Source organism: Amblyomma mixtum, chromosome 10 (assembly GCF_055824585.1).
Source record: "Amblyomma mixtum isolate Tamu chromosome 10, ASM5582458v1, whole genome shotgun sequence".
In the NCBI taxonomy this organism is placed as follows: domain Eukaryota; kingdom Metazoa; phylum Arthropoda; class Arachnida; order Ixodida; family Ixodidae; genus Amblyomma; species Amblyomma mixtum.
This window is the reverse complement of record NC_143021.1, coordinates 42,183,647-42,204,343: the sequence shown is the minus strand read 5'-3', so window position 1 is coordinate 42,204,343 and position 20,697 is coordinate 42,183,647. Positions and strand designations below refer to the sequence as shown.

The window sequence follows — 20,697 nt, the reverse complement described above, 5'->3', positions numbered from 1 at the left end:
AAAACGGTTGAATCATAAAAAACAGCAAAACAGAACGTCATATTCTATTAAAGGCTCAAACACGGAAGTCATCAAGCGTAGCAAACACAAACTGAGACGCGTGAAAGCAAAACAATGAAATAACATCCCAGAAGACCCCCCCCCCCCCCGGGCAACAACAGAAGTAAAAACAAGAAAACGTACTAAAAGCAGCGACAAGGAAGTGAGAGGAAAAAATACAAAAAAAAAACCTGCTACCAGCAAAAGTGAAAGGAAAAACTTTTTTTTGTCTGCAAAGTGCAAAGGCTCGAAGAAACTGTGACACAGCAACGAACAACGAGTGGGCATGGAAGCGCTGCAATGACGCACACCAACCGGACACCTTTGCGCTTTCTCGTGCAGATTACAATAAAGCACGTTATAGGCTTACTGTCCCCTGTGCTTCCGCACATTTTTAATTTGGTAATCGAATCAGGTACTTTTCCTCTTGCCATGAAAAGAGCCAGGGTATCACTCATTCATAAAGGAGGTGACCGCAACGTCGCTTCAAACTACATGCCCATTTCTGTACTTCCAGTTTTTTCAATAGGTTTAGAAAAGTTAATTTTATCGCGAATAATGAAGTTTTTCAATAAAAACAATGTTCTAATAGATTCACAATTTGGCTTTAGAACCGGAAGGTCTACTGAAAGTGCATTGCTAACACTGAAAGAAAACATTTTGCAGAATATAGAGAAAAATGTATTTACGCTTGCCGTGTTTCTTGATTTCAGCAAAGCATTTGATTGCTTAGATCATAATATTCTAATCAAAAAGATCTATTCATGCGGCATCCGTGGGAAGCTTTATCAATAATTGAAAGCTATCTTTGCAGCAGAACTCAGTCTGTATGTATACATAATGAAATTTCTGACTTTCTACCAATCCGCCTTGGAGTACCACAGGGTAGTGTACTGTGTCCCCTACTGTTTAATGTATCCATAAATGACATTAACATAGACAACATCACTCAGTTTATTATATACGCCGATGACACTACTCTGCTTGTCTCTGGCCCTGAGGTTGAGTGTCTCATAGAGAAGTGTAATGTTGCTTTAGAAAAATTATCAACCTGGTGTCGCTTAAATACGCTTCAATAAATACAGCAAAAACCAAAGCATTAATTTTTCGTGCTAAGAATAAGGATCTACAACACAGTGGCGTACTAAACTTTGAAGGACAGGTTATTGATATTGTCACCAAACACAAAACATTAGGAGTGTATTTTTCATCTCACTTGACTTGGGATGACCATATTGAACATCTCAGCAAAAAACTTTCCTCGGCTACAGGTGCGTTGTTGCGATGCCGTTACACTTTGCCTGTAAAATGTAAAATCAGAATTTATTATGCATTGTTCCAATCACATTTAAATTATTGCAGTTTAGTATCGCCAACAGCTACAAAGACTAACATGAACAAATGGTTCATAATACAAAAGAGAATTCTGCGGCACGTTACAAATCTCGAAAAATCGAGTCCAATAAACAACGCCTTCCAAGCACATTCCATCATCCGCATAGATAACCTATACCAGTTTCGTCTTTTTCAACTAGTGTATTTTTCCGCTACCCATGCCAAAAATCATTTATCTACTTTGGCCTGCTTAGAATTACGCCAGGCTTCAATGCACACACGAAATCAGGATGTATGGGTCGTACCATTTTTTCGTACCAACTATAAATTAGTCTTTAGCTCATAACCTTCCATGTACCTTAAACGCATTTCAAAACACCACTGGCTATAAAAGAAAGGAACTACGGAACTACTTTGTAACGTTGTAAATACTTGTGTACTATTAATACCATTGTTATTATTATTTGCTGTGTTGTTTAGCTAAGTGTGCTACTTGTGTTTGCTTCGTTGATTGAATATGTGCCATCTTCAGTTGTCTCTTTGTTCTTACGTTTTTTTTCTCTCTGTACAGCTAGGCGTTTCTTGACATTTTTACATTACTGCCTCTGTTCTATGCTTTGTGGTTTTACCATTTATGGTTATAATATCATTTATAGTTACTGATGTCTTAAAACTAGTTGTCAGAGGCTGTGCGCTTTGCCTTGTATTGGTTTCCTGGACTTCGTCAAGCTGCGTTAGCAGGTTTTATCCAGGAAACCATCCAGAGATATCTGGAGAATAAAGTGAATTGAATTGAATTGTATTGCAACCCCGGGATTATCTTGCGCTTCACCGGGAACGCTGCTACGGCCACCCATTAGTGGAGACGCCCCTTTCCAGTACCTATGGAATTCTTCCCTCGACGAGCCGTCAACATCGTTCCTGCAAGGCAACGTCCTCACGCTCATCGCAGACACGTCGTCCGCATCGACAGACGTATCCTCGACATGGTGTGGGCCTGCCCCTCCAACCCTGCTATCCCCCCTCACCCCAACCCAACCCGGGAGGACTGGGAGGCGACCCTGCTCGGCTGCTCTGACCTGCAGGCCCAACGGGCCTTGGTCGCGCGAGCTCGGGCGGCGGCCGACGCCACTGGGGTCCCGAACTAGGGACCTCCACCTAGTACTTGTAAGGGCTGGCCCCCACTGGGTCAGCTCATGCAATACCTCCAGTAGTGCATATGTAAATAAATGTTTTCCACCACCACCTCGACGCAGTATTTCAAGCACCACCAGTTCGGCAACCCCTTCAGTGCGCATGGAAGCGCTGCAATGACGCACACCAACCGGACACCTTTCCGCTTTCTCGTGCAGATTACAACTGTATTTGCAACAATGGCATTATCTTGCGCTTCACCCGGAACGATGCTACGGCCACCCGTAAGTGGGGACGCCCCTTTCCAGTGCCCATGGAATTCTTCCCTCGGCGAGCCGTCAACATCTTTCCTGCAAGACAACATCCTCACGCTCACGCCCCCGTTTACTGCAATTTTACTGCACGCCCCCGTTTATTAGGCCTTATGCAGGAAGTTTATGCGTCCGTGCGTTTTTTGACATCCGATTATTAGATCATTCTTGCAGGTTAACTACATGACTCTACTTCCGAGGTTAGTAGTTTCTTCCAATTGTACTGCACGCCCTCGTTTATTAGGCCTTATGCAGGAAGTTTATGCGTCCGTGCGTTTTTTGACATTCGATTATTAGATCATTCTTGCAGGTTAACTACATGACTCTACTTCCGAGTTTAGTAGTTTCTTCCAATTGTACTGCACGCCCCCGTTTATTAGGCCTTATGCAGGAAGTTTATGCGTCCGTGCGTTTTTTGACATCCGATTATTAGATCATTCTTGCAGGTTAACTACATGACTCTACTTCCGAGGTTAGTAGTTTCTTCCAATTTTACTGCACGCCCCCGTTTATTAGGCCTTATGCAGGAAGTTTATGCGTCCGTGCGTTTTTTGACATCCGATTATTAGATCATTCTTGCAGGTTAACTACATGACTCTACTTCCGAGGTTAGTAGTTTCTTCCAATTGTACTGCACGCCCCGTTTATTAGGCCTTATGCAGGAAGTTTATGCGTCCGTGCGTTTTTTGACATCCGATTATTAGATCATTCTTGCAGGTTAACTACATGACTCTACTTCCGAGGTTAGTAGTTTCTTCCAATTGTACTGCACGCCCCCGTTTATTAGGCCTTATGCAGGAAGTTTATGCGTCCGTGCGTTTTTTGACATCCGATTATTAGATCATTCTTGCAGGTTAACTACATGACTCTACTTCCGAGGTTAGTAGTTTCTTCCAATTTTACTGCACGCCCCCGTTTATTAGGCCTTATGCAGGAAGTTTATGCGTCCGTGCGTTTTTTGACATCCGATTATTAGATCATTCTTGCAGGTTAACTACATGACTCTACTTCCGAGGTTAGTAGTTTCTTCCAATTTTACTGCACGCCCCCGTTTATTAGGCCTTATGCAGGAAGTTTATGCGTCCGTGCGTTTTTTGACATCCGATTATTAGATCATTCTTGCAGGTTAACTACATGACTCTACTTCCGAGGTTAGTAGTTTCTTCCAATTTTACTGCACGCCCCCGTTTATTAGGCCTTATGCAGGAAGTTTATGCGTCCGTGCGTTTTTTGACATCCGATTATTAGATCATTCTTTCAGGTTAACTACATGACTCTACTTCCGAGGTTAGTAGTTTCTTCCAATTTTACTGCACGCCCCCGTTTATTAGGCTTTATGCAGGAAGTTTATGCGTCCGTGTTTTTTTTGACATCCGAATATTAGAGCATTCTTGCAGGTTAACTACATGACTCTACTTCCGAGTTTAGTAGTTTCTTCCAATTGTACTGCACGCCCCCGTTTATTAGGCCTTATGCAGGAAGTTTATGCGTCCATGCGTTTTTTGACATCCGATTATTAGATCATTCTTGCAGGTTAACTACATGACTCTACTTCCGAGGTTAGTAGTTTCTTCCAATTTTACTGCACGCCCCCGTTTATTAGGCCTTATGCAGGAAGTTTATGCGTCCGTGCGTTTTTTGACATCCGATTATTAGATCATTCTTGCAGGTTAACTACATGACTCTACTTCCGAGGTTAGTAGTTTCTTCCAATTGTACTGCACGCCCCGTTTATTAGGCCTTATGCAGGAAGTTTATGCGTCCGTGCGTTTTTTGACATCCGATTATTAGATCATTCTTGCAGGTTAACTACATGACTCTACTTCCGAGGTTAGTAGTTTCTTCCAATTGTACTGCACGCCCCCGTTTATTAGGCCTTATGCAGGAAGTTTATGCGTCCGTGCGTTTTTTGACATCCGATTATTAGATCATTCTTGCAGGTTAACTACATGACTCTACCTCCGAGGTTAGTAGTTTCTTCCAATTTTACTGCACGCCCCCGTTTATTAGGCCTTATGCAGGAAGTTTATGCGTCCGTGCGTTTTTTGACATCCGATTATTAGATCATTCTTGCAGGTTAACTACATGACTCTACTTCCGAGGTTAGTAGTTTCTTCCAATTTTACTGCACGCCCCCGTTTATTAGGCCTTATGCAGGAAGTTTATGCGTCCGTGCGTTTTTTGACATCCGATTATTAGATCATTCTTTCAGGTTAACTACATGACTCTACTTCCGAGGTTAGTAGTTTCTTCCAATTTTACTGCACGCCCCCGTTTATTAGGCTTTATGCAGGAAGTTTATGCGTCCGTGTTTTTTTTGACATCCGAATATTAGAGCATTCTTGCAGGTTAACTACATGACTCTATTTCCGAACTGAGTAGTTTGTACCAATGTTACTGAACGCCCCCGTTTATTAGGCCTTATGCAGGAAGTTTATGCGTCCGTGCGTTTTTTGACATCCGATTATTAGATCATTCTTGCAGGTTAACTACATGACTCTACTTCCGAGGTTAGTAGTTTCTTCCAATTTTACTGCACGCCCCCGTTTATTAGGCCTTATGCAGGAAGTTTATGCGTCCGTGCGTTTTTTGACATCCGATTATTAGATCAATCTTGCAGGTTAACTACATGACTCTACTTCCGAGGTTAGTAGTTTCTTCCAATTGTACTGCACGGCCCCGTTTATTAGGCCTTATGCAGGAAGTTTATGCGTCCGTGCGTGTTTTGACATCCGATTATTAGATCATTCTTGCAGGTTAACTACATGACTCTACTTCCGAGGTTAGTAGTTTCTTCCAATTGTACTGCACGCCCCCGTTTATTAGGCCTTATGCAGGAAGTTTATGCGTCCGTGCGTTTTTGACATCCGATTATTAGATCATTCTTGCAGGTTAACTACATGACTCTACTTCCGAGGTTAGTAGTTTCTTCCAATTGTACTGCACGCCCCCGTTTATTAGGCCTTATGCAGGAAGTTGATGCGTCCGTGCGTTTTTTGACATCCGATTATTAGATCATTCTTGCAGGTTAACTACATGACTCTACTTCCGAGGTTAGTAGTTTCTTCCAATTTTACTGCACGCCCCCGTTTATTAGGCCTTATGCAGGAAGTTTATGCGTCCGTGCGTTTTTTGACATCCGATTATTAGATCATTCTTGCAGGTTAACTACATGACTCTACTTCCGAGGTTAGTAGTTTCTTCCAATTTTACTGCACGCCCCCGTTTATTAGGCCTTATGCAGGAAGTTTATGCGTCCGTGCGTTTTTTGACATCCGATTATTAGATCATTCTTGCAGGTTAACTACATGACTCTACTTCCGAGGTTAGTAGTTTCTTCCAATTTTACTGCACGCCCCCGTTTATTAGGCCTTATGCAGGAAGTTTATGCGTCCGTGCGTTTTTTGACATCCGATTATTAGATCATTCTTGCAGGTTAAGTACATGACTCTACTTCCGAGGTTAGTAGTTTCTTCCAATTTTACTGCACGCCCCCGTTTATTAGGCCTGATGCAGGAAGTTTATGCGTCCGTGCTTTTTTTGACATCCGAATATTAGAGCATTCTTGCAGGTTAACTACATGACTCTATTTCCGAACTGAGTAGTTTCTACCAATGTTACTGAACGCCCCCGTTTATTAGGCCTTATGCAGGAAGTTTATGCGTCCGTGCGTTTTTTGACATCCGATTATTAGATCATTCTTGCAGGTTAACTACATGACTCTACTTCCGAGGTTAGTAGTTTCTTCCAATTTTACTGCACGCCCCCGTTTATTAGGCCTTATGCAGGAAGTTTATGCGTCCGTGCGTTTTTTGACATCCGATTATTAGATCATTCTTGCAGGTTAAGTACATGACTCTACTTCCGAGGTTAGTAGTTTCTACCAATGTTACTGAACGCCCCCGTTTATTAGGCTTTATGCAGGAAGTTTATGCCTGCGTGCGTTTTTTGACATCCGAATATTAGAGCATTCTTGCAGGTTAACTACATGACTCTATTTCCGAACTGAGTAGTTTCTACCAATGTTACTGAACGCCCCCGTTTATTAGGCCTTATGCAGGAAGTTGATGCCTGCGTGCTTTTTTTGACATCCGAATATTAGAGCATTCTTGCAGGTTAACTACATGACTCTATTTCCGAACTGAGTAGTTTCTACCAATGTTACTGAACGCCCCCGTTTATTAGGCCTTATGCAGGAAGTTTATGCCTCCCTGCGTTTTTTGACATCCGAATAATAGAGCATTCTTGCAGGTTAACTACATGACTCTACTTCCGAACTTAGTACTTTGTTTCAATTTTACTGAACGCCCCCGTTTACTAAGCTTTATGCAGGAAGTTTATGCCTCCCTGCGTTTTTTGACATCCGAATATTAGAGCATTCTCGCAGGTTAACTACATGACTCTATTTCCGAACTGAGTAGTTTCTACCAATGTTACTGAACGCCCCCGTTTATTAGGCCTTATGCAGGAAGTTTATGCCTCCCTGCGTTTTTTGACATCCGAATATTAGAGCATTCTTGCAGGTTAACTACATGACTCTATTTCCGAACAGAGTAGTTTCTACCAATGTTACTGAACGCCCCCGTTTATTAGGCCTTATGCAGGAAGTTTATGCCTCCCTGCGTTTTTTGACATCCGAATAATAGAGAATTCTTGCAGGTTAACTACATGACTCTACTTCCGAACTTAGTACTTTGTTTCAATTTTACTGCACGCCCCCGTTTACTAGGCTTTATGCAGGAAGTTTATGCCTCCCTGCGTTTTTTGACATCCGAATATTAGAGCATTCTCGCAGGTTAACTACATGACTCTATTTCCGAACTGAGTAGTTTCTACCAATGTTACTGAACGCCCCCGTTTATTAGGCCTTATGCAGGAAGTTTATGCCTCCCTGCGTTTTTTGACATCCGAATATTAGAGCATTCTTGCAGATTAACTACATGACTCTATTTCTGAACTGAGTAGTTTCTACCAATGTTACTGAACGCCCCCGTTTATTAGGCCTTATGCAGGAAGTTTATGCCTCCCTGCGTTTTTTGACATCCGAATATTAGAGCATTCTTGCAGGTTAACTACATGACTCTATTTCCGAACTGAGTAGTTTCTACCAATGTTACTGAACGCCCCCGTTTATTAGGCCTTATGCAGGAAGTTTATGCCTCCCTGCGTTTTTTGACATCCGAATATTAGAGCATTCTTGCAGATTAACTACATGACTCTATTTCTGAACTGAGTAGTTTCTACCAATGTTACTGAACGCCCCCGTTTATTAGGCCTTATGCAGGAAGTTTATGCCTCCCTGCGTTTTTTGACATCCGAATATTAGAGCATTCTTGCAGGTTAACTACATGACTCTACTTCCGAACTTAGTACTTTGTTTCAATTTTACTGAACGCCCCCGTTTACTAGGCTTTATGCAGGAAGTTTATGCCTCCCTGCGTTTTTTGACATCCGAATATTAGAGCATTCTCGCAGGTTAACTACATGACTCTACTTCCGAACTTAGTACTTTGTTTCAATTTTACTGAACGCCCCCGTTTACTAGGCTTTATGCAGGAAGTTTATGCCTCCCTTAGTTTTTTGACATCCGAATATTAGAGCATTCTCGCAGGTTAACTACATGACTCTACTTCCGAACTTAGTACTTTGTTTCAATTTTACTGAACGCCCCCGTTTACTAGGCTTTATGCAGGAAGTTTATGCCTCCCTGCGTTTTCAATTTTTTTACAGTTCGATTTTCAAATGAGTACTTCTATTCTGTTTCGCGCAAAAATCTGTTCCGGGATTTGGTACTGACGCTCTTCTCGCCCCAACTGTATCGTTCTGTCTAATTTGGGCTCATGGGTCATGAATTTTTGAAGCGAGTGCGTGAAATACCAATTTCTCCTTGCACTAAAACATTTTTCTATAAATTACACACCGAAACTACCTGTCAAGACGTGGCTCGATAAGAAAAACATTTTTGTGTCTTCTGGAAACTGCCGCTTTTGTAATGTGCCTGAAGCAATTGAACATTGTTTTAGAGACTGCAAAGGCGCGATTTTGTTTTGGGATGTGTTGCAGTGGACGCTACAGAAAGATTTTCCCCTCTGATATGATTCTTCTTATTGGACTTCATAGCCTTTGGAACACGCGCCTGCAAGACCGCAACGTTGAAGCTTATGTTCTGCCCGGAATTAATTTTAGTCGAATGTTGCTGCTGGTAACAGACACTTACAAAGAACTGGACTTTACCGGATCGGTTTCCCCTCCAGATGCGCTGTACATCCTTGCCAGCCTATCAGTTCTGTAATGTTTTCTGAAAGAGCGCCTACCTAGCTGCTCTGTAAATAGTTTTTTTCGTATTCACACACACACACAAATATATGCATATATATCCTTTCTGTACATAACCAAGTTGAATAAATACCATGACAAAGAAAGATTAGCCACGCGTGAAAAGGTGGAAAGGTGGAAAGGGCGACACCTTTCAATTTTCGCAAGGGCCACAGTGTGCAATCTGTTTTTTATGTCTAGGCTGTGGTATGTGATGCAAGTGTTGCATTGTGCAAGGATGAACGTACAGAGACTGCACCGGATCTTTGCCGTTTTTGTGTGGGCTGCGGACTGGGAACGCTGCAGCCGGAATAAATTTGTTTAGGCGGGTGAAGGATGGCGGCCTGAGTCTGGGACACTTATTTCTGCGGCAGATTGTAAGCAGATTTTGTTTTGTGCGCGATGTAAGCGATCCGTTTTTGCGCACTGTGTGCCAATTAAGGCTCGGAAATGCACTGCCGGACTTTGTTGTCACAACCGAAAGTTTCTCGGGACGTATTTTTGGTTACTTTAGAGAGGTTGTCGCGAGTGTTCGATTCCTGTCGGTTCGATTTTCGTATGAATATTTATCTTCTGTTAGCAGGAAAAAGTTGTATAAAGATTTGTGCGATGTAGTTCTTCCACAACCTATGTACAGGGCCTTATACAATGGAGGCCAGGGACGCGACGTACTTAAGCGTGTGAAGGCGATGCAGGTGCCGCCAAGTGCAAAAACTTTTTTCTTTAAATTACATACCGGAACACTACCAGTAAAGGAATTCTTGGAAAGGAAGCAGTTATTTCTACCTTGGGGATCACATTGTTTAATTTGTAAACAACCAGAAACAATAGACCACGTTTTTTTGCACTGTTGGGAGGGGGTATACTTTTGGGACATCTTGCAACGGACTTTAAAAAAGGAATTTCCGCTCGACGCTCATGGTATCCGGAACTTGCCTGTAGAGAGTGAGGATGGGACACCATTCGACCTCATTATGCTAATGGGCCTCCATTGTATTTGGCGCTCCAGAATGGCAGGATATCATTGCGATCCTGATGCACGGCCAGCACGGATCTATTTTCGGGAGTGCATGCATAAGTATATTGAAGTTCAGAAACTTGCTCCTGAAGCTCCCGAGTGGCTCGAAAGAGTCGAGCCTTTGGTGACGCTTAAGGAGTTTTAATATGACGAAGCCACGCACCCCCGGGCGGATAGTGTTGTTAATTATTGCTCATTGCGCTCTGTAAGTGTATTTGTGTACTGTATTTGTATTTGTGTATTTGTATGTGTGTATTTGTGTATTTGTGTGTGTGAAGTCAGGAAATAAATAAAAAAAAAAGCGGTGGAGGCGAGGTTGCGTGGTGAGTTTGGGTGTCGAAGGTCGGGGGTTCGAATACCGGTGTATGGAGGTATTTTTTGTTTTTGCTTTACATTTTTATTTTGTCTTTTCTTTTGCAGTACTGATCCCCATATTTGGATCGGGTTTGGGAACGTACGGGAGGACATGATAGAGTCAAGAACAAATCATCAGAAAAGCATCCATTGAGAACACACTAGAACTACGGTGGCCAATGCGCTTTTGAAAGCCATTAGGAATTCATTAAGAAAATCACCAGAAAGTGATGAGAAAGACAGAAGATCCTAATGCCAAAAGTCACTATACTTTGGAGAGAGAGTAATTAGATGATTTCTTAAGGGTTGAACTAGGCGTACCGCTCCTACAATTTATTCGCTCGAACAATTATGCCTAATTTTCATGACAACATTAAGCTTACATTCGTAACACCTATGGCGCGAATGTGGTGGCGAACCACAGGCGAGACACGAGCATCACGACAAAACAGTAGCCTCCGATTTGCTTCGGCGGGACCGTCACTGCGCCGGTCGCCCGTACACACAAAGCCAAAGAGTGGGCACTCCAGGGCCGCGAGCTCCAGTGGCAGAGAGGCTGCTCCTCGTCGCGGTTCTCTCCGCTACAGCGGATAGCCACCCATGCAGCGCAGCAGGCGGTCGGCCCAAGATTGTTTCGAAAACCGGCCGACGCGTTTCCAGTGCCGGGCCTGCTGCTTGGGCAGTGCATCGAGAACACATGATCACAACGCCCAACAATTTCAGTCGGTGCGGCGCGAGAGGCCCTGGTTTCCCAAGCAGTAATAATTTAATATAAGTTAAATCCGAACATGTTCTAATGCTTCTATTTTAATTGCATTACTTTTTTAGAGTTAAAGTTCTAAAGTGTAAGTTATTATTGTTGCACGCAACTGCGGTCAGCACGTAGCTTGTTACTTCCCGCTTTGCTCGGGCGCATGCCTCAGTAACAAACTCGAAATGGAAACCTGTACTTTTCCTCACTTCATAAGGTTCTTGCCTTAAACGTTGCCAGGTTCAGTTTCCAATGGCGGCCTTTCCGGAACCAGAGATTCTTAGCACCCTCCGCTGCGTCACAGATCTGACCGCCGCCTTGGTCAGCTGCTCTGCAGCCGCTGGGGACTGAGGCCCGAGGGTTAATTGGTTTGTTCGTAGAAGGTTGTGGCCTTATCAAGTGCGGCTAGCTTAGCAGTGCTGTTGGAGGAATTACCCGGTATTAAATGGGATGACATAGGGCATAGTGAGGTTAGGAGGACAGATGAGGCGTATACAGTACTAAAGGGCGGGCATGTACTGTGCTATCGTGGATTAGCAGATAGGCGAGAACTAGGTGTGGGATTCTTCATTAATCAGGACATAGCTCGCAACATCGAGGAGTTTTACAGTATTAACGAGACAGTGGCAGCTATCGTAATTAGGCTTAATAAGAGGTACAAGCTGAAGGTGGTGCACGCCTACGCGCCTACATCAAGCCATAATGACCAGATAGTGGAAAGCTTCTATGAGGATGTGGAATCGGTAATGACCAAAGTAAAATCACAGTACACTGTACTGATGGGCGACTTTAATGCAAAGATAGGTAAAAAGCAGGCTGGAGACAAGGCGGTAGGTGACTATGGCATAGGTTCTAGGAACAGTAGGGGAGAGTTATTAGTAGAGTTCGCAGATAGAAATAATTTACGGATTATGAATACCTTCTTCCGCAAACGAGAAAACAGGAAGTGGACGTGGAAGAGCCCCAATGGTGAGACTAAAAACATCCACATCCTCTCCGATGTCAGGGTGTGCACACAGTATGAAGTCTATTGACTTCTTACAGTGTGCACACCCTGGCATCGTAGAGGATGTGGAGGTCCTCGGTAAGGTCCGTTGTAGCGACCACAGAATGGTAAGGTCTCGTATTAGCTTAGATTTGAAGAGGGAACGGAGGAAACTGGTGAAGCAAAAGGCTATTAACGAGTTAGCATTAAGAGGGAAGGTAGAGGAATTTAGAATTTCGCTGCAAAACAGATTTTCCACTTTAACTGAAGAAGACGACCGTAGTGTTGAAACAATGAATGATAATCTCACAGCTATCGTTACAGAGTGTGCCGCAGAAGTAGGTGGTAGGATGGTTCGACAGGATACCAGCAAGCTATCTCAGGAGACTAAAGATCTGATTAAGAAACGCCAAAGCATGAGGACTTCTAACTCCACAGACAGGATAGAACTAGCAGAGCTATCGAAGTTAATAATAAAGCGCAAGGTAGCCGACATAAGAAAGTTTAACATGGAGAAAATCGAGCATGCTCTAAGGAACGGAGGTAGCCTAAAATGAGTAAGGAGAAAACTGTGCTTAGGTAAAAACCAGATGTATGCGCTAAAAGACAAAAAGGGCAATGTCATCAGCAATATGGATAAGATAGTGGAATTAGCCGAAGAGTTCTACACAAATCTATACAGTAGCGAATCTAATCATCAAGTTACTGAGGGAGGCAGTCGAGCACAGCAATGGGACATCCCGCCAGTAACCAAGGAGGAAGTAAAGAAAGCCTTAGGAGCAATGCAAAGAGCGAAAGCAGCTGGTGAGGATCAGGTAAAAGCAGATTTGTTGAAGGACGGAGGAGAGATTGTGCTACAAAAACTAGCCACCCTCTATACGCAATGCCTTGTGACCTCGAGAGTACCAGAAGCTTGGAAGAACGCTAACATTATCTTAATTCATAAGAAAGGAGACGTCAAGGACTTGAAGAATTACAAACCAGTCACCTTACTGTCCGTTGCCTACAAGGTATTTACTAAGGTAATCGCTAATAGAGTCAGGACAACCTTAGACATTAGTCAACCAAATGATCAGGCAGGCTTTCGTAAAGGATACTCGACAATAGACCACATTCACACTACCAATCAGGTGATAGAGAAATGGGCAGAATATAACCAACCCCTATATATAGCCTTCATTGATTACGAGAAAGCATTTGACTCAGTGGAAACCTCAGCTGTCATGCAGGCATTGCGGAATCAGGGTGTAGAAGAGTGTTATGTGAAAATATTGGAAGATATTTATAACGATTGCACAGCTACTATAGTTCTCCATAAAGTCAGCAATAAAATTCCAATACGGAAAGGTGTCAGGAAGGGAGACTGGAATGGGAACAGTTGGGGATAAGAGTTAATGGAGAATACCTGAGGAACTTGCGATTCGCTGATGACATTGCCTTGCTAAGCCACTCAGGACAAGAACTGCAAAGCATGATCAGTCAGTTAGACAGGCAGAGCAGAACGTTGGGGCTAAGAATTAACATGCAGAAAACCAAAGTCATGTTCAACAGCCTAGCAAGGGAACAGCAGTTCGCCATTGGTAGCGAGGTGCTGGAAGTAGTAAGAGAATATGTCTACTCAGGGCAGGTAGTGACCGCAGATCCGGATCATGAGAGGGAAATAACTAGAAGAATAAGAATGGGGTGGAGCGCATATGACAGGTTCTCTGAGATCATGAATGGTAGCTTACCAATATCCCCGAAGAGTAAAGTATACAACAGCTGTATCCTACCGGTACTCACCTATGGGGCAGAAACGTGGAGGCTAACAAAGAGGGTTCAGCTTAAGTTAAGAACAACGCAGCGAGCTATGGAAAGGAAAATGATAGGTGTAACGTTAAGAGATCGAAAGCGGGCGGAGTGGGTGAGGGAACAAACGCGGGTTAATGACATCTTAGTTGAAATCAAGAGGAAGAAATGGGCTTGGGCAGGGCATGTAATGCGAAAGCAAGATAACCGCTGGTCCTTAAGGGTAACGGAGTGGATTCCAAGAGAAAGCAAACGTAGCAGGGGACGGCAGAAAGTTAGGTGGGCGGATGAGATTACAGAGTTTGCGTGGATACAGTGGCGGCAACTGACAAAGGACAGAGTTAATTTGAGAGACATGGGAGAGGCCTTTGCCCTGCAGTGGGTGTAGTCAGGCTGATGATGATGACTTCCTCTTCCAGGAGCTCCACCTTTTAAAGAGGCTTTTGCTCGAAGCAGCGTATGAAGCAGTGTTCGATGAGGTGAACGCACAGGCGGATCGTGAAGCGGCCGGCCAATCGGCTCGAACCGGCTGCTACAGTAATCTTTGGCGCCTTCTCCTATCGGCTACAGAAAATACGTTCTAAGAGGATTCTGGTGTGGGCTTGTTGGTTCATTCTTAATAAACAGATTCACAACAGCGCTACGGAACGAGGACAGAAGGAACACAGTGCCCGTCCAGCGCCCGTCCCGTGTTTTTCGTGTTCCTTCTGTCCTCGTTCCGTAGCGCTGTTGTGAATCTACAGAAAATACTTACTCAAAAGTTAATAAAAAGGCGCCCGTGCTCTTCCGTTTCGGTGATTGCTAGCTTCCGTAATTTATGTCATATTTCCTTTCATTTCCTTGTCTGCTAAGGCGTTCCAGGTGGTGTCATAGCATTTATCTTTGCATACAGTTCACATGTTTTGCTCAAGCTGGAGGCCAGCTTGCGACAGGGGTTCGGATCGATGACATATACACCTCCAGGTGCGTGATTTAAAGCGCCGTTGTAGTAAGCCATGGCGTAGTAAGCCATAACCGGAAATGACGAACTGGTGCGGTATGTCGTAGAGGGAAATGACGAAATGCCACGCTCCACGTTATAATAGAGAAAAAAATCACGATTACCGACATGCTTTCGAATTCCTCTACGTAAGAGTCTTAAGTGCCCTCAGAAGTTTTAATAATCTTTGCGTTTTCATGCTATAGTCACACATATGCCGACCATCACAACGTGCACGTTAAAGAACCCCAGGTATTCGAAATTTCCGAAGCCCTCCACTACGGCGTCTCTCATAGCCTTAGTCGCTTTGGGACGTTAAACCCCATAAACCAACCAACCAACCTTTACAGCTTCGGCGTATTGCGGGGAATTTGTTTCTAGGCAGCGCAAAAGTTCTCTTGCGATACGAGTGTCATCAGTAGTTCCGATATGACTCAGTAGTTCACTGGAGGACAGCGCCACGAAGCACTTTACCCGTGCAGCATCAGCTTGTCATGCTGCCTTGCCCAACCTTAATAATCAGAGTGGCAGCAAACCCGACAATAAATGGCGCTTCAATAAAATATGTCCTGCAGGACTGCCTGAAAAACTTGATTGCTATCAAGTCGTTGAATGCATTAAAAGACTGTTTCCAGAATTAATTGAAAGTTTCATGTGTTACAACAAACCACACATTATACTGCTCAACGTCTAACGGTATTAAAACTCACAAACGGGACCTCTGCATGCGATAATTCTTCAGTGGTGTTGTTGAAAAGCCAAAGGTTTGCCCAGCTCGAAATGCCTTAGGCAGCCACGCTATGCCACTAACTGAAAAGCCACCATTCCCGCACATTGGATAGGTCTTAAAATTAGCATGCCGAAAGCCAACGTAATGTTCAGCGGTCTCGCAAGGAAACAGTAGTTCACATTTCGTAGCGAGGTGCTGGAAGTGGTAAGGCAATACGTCTTCTTGGGGCAGGTAGTTACAGCTGATCCGGATCATGAGAGGGAAATTACTAGATGAATATAAATGGGGTGGAGCGCATACGACAGGTTCTCGCAGATCATGAATGGCAGTTTACCAATATCCCTCAAGAGAAAGGTATACAACAGGTGCATCTTACCGGTACTCACCCACGGGGCAGAAACGTGGAGGCTAACAAAGATGTTTCAGCCTAAGTTAAGGACAACGCAGCCAGCTATGGAAAGAAAATTGATAGGTGTAACGTTGAGACACCGGAAGCAGGAACAAACGCGGGTTAATGACATCCTCGTCGAAACCAAGAAGAAGTGGGCTTGGGCAGGGCATGTAATGCGAAGGCAAGATAACCGCTGGTCGTGAAGGGTAACGCAGTGGATCGCAAGAGAGGGCAAACTTAGCAGCGAGCGGCAGAAACTTCGGTGGGCGAATGAGATTAAGAAGTTTGCGAGGATACGGCGGCAAAAGGGAGGATGAATTGGAGACACATGGGAGTGGCCTTTGACCTGCAGTGGGCGTAGTCAGGCTGATGATGATGGGCGGGGTTCTAGCACTGACCTAAGGACCATTGTTGGCTGTCAGAGTGGCTGAACATCAGCTTATTCCTGGCCTCAACGATGGGCCATGCTTAGAAAATGCAGTCATTTGCAGAAATACCAATGAAGAAGCGGTTTTGTCGCCAATTTTGGTTACGGTTGTGCCATCAGTGGGCCATTATTAGCGTGCTGCTTGGGTCCTTTCAAGACCTAGGGAAGCTCTGGAACGACCGCCCGCAAAATAAGATTTCACTTTCTGGGGTGTAATTACCTGCCCTTGCTGCAGTCACTAGAGGTGAAGGGTTCTATGTAATTTATTTATTTATTTACATGATACTGCAGACCTTTTTGGTCCAAGCAGGAAGGGCAAAAGCAAATTGCACAAGAAATGGTTACAGAACATCTTACGTACATACATATGTTTAAAATTCATGCATGCAGATATAAAAGCACTCCGATATACATCTTCGTCACATATAAAATAGTGACAAATGCACGTTTCAGAAGGGCATTTTCATTTGTTAAAAGACATTTGTGATGGCCTCTTTGAAGTTAGGACACAAAAACATCTTCCGGTAGTGAGTTCCAATCACTGATTGTTTTCGGAAAAAATGAAAAGTTATGGGAGTTTGTTTTTGCGAAGTGAGGAGTTAAGCTGTAGTTGTGTGTGTGTCGCGTTTTTCGAGCTGATGATGGAGTAACATAAGGACTTGCCGAGATGCCAAACTTTCCCTGAATTAAGCAGTACAAAAATTCTATTCTAGCTAACTTTCTTCGGATGCTGAGAGGTTTTATTTGGTTTGTTTGCATAAGGAGAGATGGAGATTCGGAGGTTTTATATTTATTGTAAATGAAGCGCACAGCACGCCTTTGAACTTTTTCTACCTGCGCAATGTCCTTTTTCTTGTGAGGTCCCATACCACGGCAGCGTACTCGAGTTTCGGCCTAATAATGGATTCGTAAGCTAATTTCTTTACATTGCTTGGTGTTCCCCTTAACTTGCGTCTTAAATATCCCAGTTTTTTCATTGCAGAAGAAGTTATATGACTAATGTGGTCACTCCATGTGAGCTGGTCATTTGTACTTGACTACCTGAGTTACAGTTGTAGAATTGAGGGTGTAGTTAAACATTTGAGGCACCTTCTTCCTTGTGATACGTATAAATACAGTTCCTTTAGGGTTTAGTGACATTCCCCATTTCGTACACCAGGATGAAACATCATTTAAAGCAGTATTAAGCAGGGCTTGGTCCGAAACGTATTTCTTTAAATAGCATACAGTCATCAGCAAACAGATTAACCTTTACATTTTCATCAATGGCAGAAACTAAATCATTTATATAAACCAAAAACAGTAGGGGACCCAACACACTCCCTTGCGGAACACCTGAGGTGACCTCGAGAGGAGGGGAGCTAAAACCGACAATCTCCACAGACTGTTTTCTATGCCGTAAGTAAGCAGCAATCCATTTTATGAGTGGTGGAGGTACTCCTATTATTTTAAGTTTGAGTAGTAGTTCACTGTGCACAACCTTATCAAATGCTTTACTAAAATCCAGGTAAATGACGTCTACTTGTCCGGCATTATCTTATACGGCACTAAAGGTATGGATAGCTGTGACTAATTGCGTAACAGTTGCAAATCCCTTTCTAAAACCATGCTGACATGGACTAAGCGCTGAATTTGTATTTAGAATCTGCATTATATGATTTCCAACCATGTGTTCAATGAGCTTACATGAAGAACAAGTTAAGGAAATAGGACGGTAGTTCCCCACCGAAAAACGGTCCCCGTTGTTGTGAATAGGCACGATTCTGGCTGCTAGCCAATCAGGAGGTAATGAAGCTAACATCAGTGATTCACAGAAGATTTTGCATAAGAAATTGGCAAAAGATTCTGCATAACGTCTAAAGAATGCATTTAGAATACCATCAGGACCAGTAGAACACTTTGGATCAAGTCTGAGAAGCATCTCCACGATGCCCTCATAAGATACCAAGATAACAGGCTCAAGTGAGGAATTAGGAACAATGTTCAGATTATTAACATCATCGTCATCATGGTTAATGGAAAACACAGAATGGAAATACGAATTAAAGTGCGCTGCCATTTGTTGTGGACATGTTATGACCTCATCATTCACAATTATCTGCTGAACAGGCTGAGTGGAATCCCGGAGGTGGTTCCAAAATTTACTAGGATTTTTGTGCATAAACTGCGGAAGGATTTCAGTGAAATAACGTTGCCTGGCCGAGTGGATGCTAGAGGATAAATCCACCATCAACGCGTTTAAGGAACTCGATTTGGGGGACTTAGTTCTTTTTAGGCGTTTAATCCTCGTCTTCAAATTAATAATGTACCGGCTAATCCATGGATTTGGCTAATCCATGGATTTGGAAATAACCCAAAGGTTATTTCCGGTCAAAAGGAGGCTACACCGTGAACGCTGTGTTTGGAGCGCAGTCTTTACAGAAGACAAAAGCCATGCAAAAAAGCTGTGTAATGATTACCTTACAAAGCTCGCTCCAGACATTGCGCATAACACTAATCTTTGTCACAAGTTGGTTTTCTCCGCAAAGAGACATAAGAGTACCTGCCCGTTGGACGAAATTGTATCTGAACGGGGATACTTTGCAGAAGTGCCTCGCTCAATTTACTCAAAGGCAACTCGCCCTAATCTCTGAAGACGATCTTTTCCAGGTACGAAATTCTGTGCAAGTAGCCGACTTTTTGCGAAAAAAATGCCTCCTCCACTGACGTGAAATATTAGTTCTATTCGATTCGTCATGAACTGCTAACGAGTGTCAGTGAAGGCATCGATCGACAAAGCATCCTTGCCTTTCGAAACGCTTCCGGGATCTTTGGGATCACTTGCTCTCTGTTCACCTTCAACTGAAATTCACAGAACGGAACTCACCAATTTTTATCCAAAACAATGGCATTTGTATTGGCTCATGTGTTGCACCCATACTCACTGATATCGATCTGGGGAAATGTGATCATGTCGTCAACGGCTCTCTTCAGGCAATAAACGGTTTCCAGATATTGAAGTTTGTTGATATTACCTTGTGTTTATTGACTGTGCTAGAACGGAATTTACAGCTGAATTTCCCCGTATTCTGTCCATTTTTTCTGACTGCGTCGCCCACTTGGATCACTCACGAAATCCTTGCTGGTAACCGACTCAGGTTTCTAGACCTTGGCCTGTTGTACTTCGACCCTGCACATGTTGTTTTCGCCCTTAAGACCTCATGGATAGGTCGCGCCAAAGCAAGTAAAAACAGGCACCACGCTGTCATGCTTCAAACGTTCCATAACTAATTCTTGCTGTCATAGATAGCATTTAAGGATTACAGAACAGGTGAAAAGGTTGCTCTCGGCTGGCCACCCACTTCAAATCCTGAACTCTGTAGCCGAGTCTGCCGATGACTGTGTAATGACTGCCGATGACTGTGTGTACGCAGATTACTGTGTAATTTACCGAGTAATATCGAGCCCTTGCGACATCGTTGCTCTCCAGGTTGATCTTTATGAGCTAACTAATTGGTGTGGCAGGTGGCAAATGGTAATTAACGCAGATAAAACTAAACACCTCAAGTTTACTTCCGTTGCCAACACGAGCCGTAATGCCTACTTAGTTAATAATACAACCATTTAAACTTCAGCCTCGGTAAAATACCTCGGTGTAAACTTTTAACTCTAATTTATCCTAGACTGCTCATATTGAACAGATCACTATCAAAGCCTTAAAAAACTTGGTCTTCTGAAACACCGACTGCACCCAGCCAACCAGGACACAAAACTACACGTATTCAACATGCTAATCAGGCCTGCGATAGAATACGCGTCGGTGATCTGTACCCTCATCACGCCTATCTTATTTACATGTTGGAATCTATTCAAAACAAAGCTGCTCGATTCATCCTTTCCCGTTACTCTCGGTATCAAAGTGTAACAGCACTGAAAACATCGCTCCATCTCTCGCCTCTGGTCATGCGCAGAAAATTCAGCCGTTTGTCTTTTTCCCATACTCTCTACCACAGCAACACACCATTTTCAAGTTCTCATCTTCTCCGGCACCGCACACATCGGCTCGTGTAGATCAAATGATGAAGACGTAACCCATTTTCGCCCGGACAAAACGATACAAATATTCACCTTTGGTCCTGGCTATTTAAGAGTGGAATTCGC

General features: G+C 43.5%; 1 protein-coding gene across 1 annotated transcript in view; it reads right to left on the bottom strand.

Annotated features, from left to right (window-relative positions):
* The window catches only part of sand (potassium two pore domain channel sandman), a 212,492-nt gene that overhangs the window by 36,684 nt on the left and 155,111 nt on the right, over nt 1-20,697 (bottom strand). The window lies entirely within an intron of this gene.